Source organism: Poecilia reticulata, linkage group LG8 (assembly GCF_000633615.1).
Source record: "Poecilia reticulata strain Guanapo linkage group LG8, Guppy_female_1.0+MT, whole genome shotgun sequence".
Taxonomy (NCBI): Eukaryota; Metazoa; Chordata; class Actinopteri; order Cyprinodontiformes; family Poeciliidae; genus Poecilia; species Poecilia reticulata.
Window position 1 is genome coordinate 26,718,896 of NC_024338.1, and position 1,712 is coordinate 26,720,607.

The 1,712-nt window shown below is 44.7% G+C and overlaps 1 protein-coding gene across 2 annotated transcripts in view; it reads right to left on the bottom strand.

The window, feature by feature from the left end:
• LOC103469424 (neurogenic differentiation factor 2) overlaps window positions 1–1,511 on the bottom strand; it is a 3,750-nt gene extending 2,239 nt beyond the window's left edge. The window contains exon 1 of one of the 2 annotated variants that reach the window (XM_017306421.1): window positions 714–1,177. The gene's annotated coding sequence lies outside the window, so the exon portion shown is untranslated. Of the gene's footprint in view, window positions 1–713; window positions 1,178–1,203 lie in introns of those variants that run through there. The other variant, XM_008417084.2, reaches the window with a different exon arrangement.
• Between the last annotated feature and the right edge of the window lie 201 nt (window positions 1,512–1,712).

Consider the following 1,712-nt stretch of genomic DNA (forward strand, 5'->3'; position numbering starts at 1 on the left):
TATATATATATATATATATATATATATATATAAAATACTGCCAATATATCCACTTTATTAGCAGAAGTGAGTTAATCACAAGGTAACTTTGACTCTGTTCCTTCCTTGCATGTTACATTTACGTTGCAGCAGTAAGGTGGGCTCTGATGCTTGCTTAATTATCTCGGGGGCTGTGCCAGGGGCAAAATCTAGTTTTTAAATCTCAGGCTCGGGAGGTTTCCACAATTAGAGAGGGGAGAAAAAACGCAGCAACATTTAATTAACAGAACATGCATCTTGCACGAAATGGATTTCACACTTAATTCAATATGCACGAGTGCGTGATTTCAGATTTTACAAATGGAAATCGCTTGTATCCTTTTTAGCTCTCGTTAAAAAAACAAAACACACACACACACACAACTCTTGAGTTTTTTTAAGTAATGACTGGAGACGGGGGGGGAGTGGACAAGTGGAGGTAAATCAAGCGTGTTATGGTCAGTTGTCCCACCCTTTCATTTGCTTCGAGCCTGACTGTACAAATCGTTAAAAAAAATGAGAAGAAAAAAAGAAAGAGAAATCATCAATAGTTCTCCCAATAAGCTGTCGTTGACCTCCTTGTTTCAAAGCTGATAAAAAAAAATATATATATATATATATATATATATTTTTACTTGTCTCTCTCCTTGTCTTTTGTTTATCAGATCACCACCGTCCGAGCGCAGGAATCTCACCAGCAAATCAGTGTCCAGCATGATCTACTGCTATCAGAGGCTTCTCCAATCCTCAGGACTGATTCCCTGAAAAACGATCCAACAGGGGGTGAAACTGGCACAGGCCGGCTATAATAATAGCTTTTATCATCCAGGTAGCTTCTGGTGTCAAAAGTTGAAGGACAAAGCTGGCAGAGCCGCATTATTGCCGAGCTACGTGCCTGACCGCTTGTGCCGTCAGCGTGATATTTTGTTCTTACATCGCTCGCATTGCGTTGGATGGATGCGAACCTGCTAGAACAATTAGATGATTAGATGTCCATGTGGATCCGTGCCAAAAGAGCCTGCAAATTACAAGCGACGTGCATGCGTAAAAATCTGTTTGCCTCATGGGTTCATCTCAACCATTTTGGATTCAGCATCTCAGATTGTATCATTTAATGTACTTATTTAGATAAATAATAACAATAATAATAATAATAATAATAATAACAAAATTGACGTGACTTACCTTTGCTTTCGCTTTTCGCGGCGGACGGGAGGCGAAAACAGAGAGGATGGGGGAAAAAAAAAACACGCGCTTCGGTTTCAAACCATCTTCGGGGACGCACGAGCGAGCGAAGCACCGCTCTCCTTCAGCGTGCAGGTGCGGGAGGCGCGCGCGGCTGTCGTTTACTGTCGCTGATGGGTCGCTCGGTGCGTCCTCCTGTCCCGGCGTCCTGGCGCGTCTGCGTGTGCATGCGTGAGGGCATGTATGCATGGATGTAAACGCGCGCGCGTGTGTGTGCGAGTGTGTCTGTGTGTGTGTGTGTGAAAGAGAGAGAGAGAGAGAGAGACAGACCGAGTGACTGAGATCGAGAGAGAGAAAGAGAGAGAGGGATAGTGTGTGTGTGTCAGTGCACGTATGGCAACCGTGAGCTACCGGGGAAGGGGTTACATACCAGCTAAGGCTGCGATGCCAGCGCCCATATGGCTGGCACGTCACCGGCAAGAGCCATCACATGAGAGCCCGGTGATTGA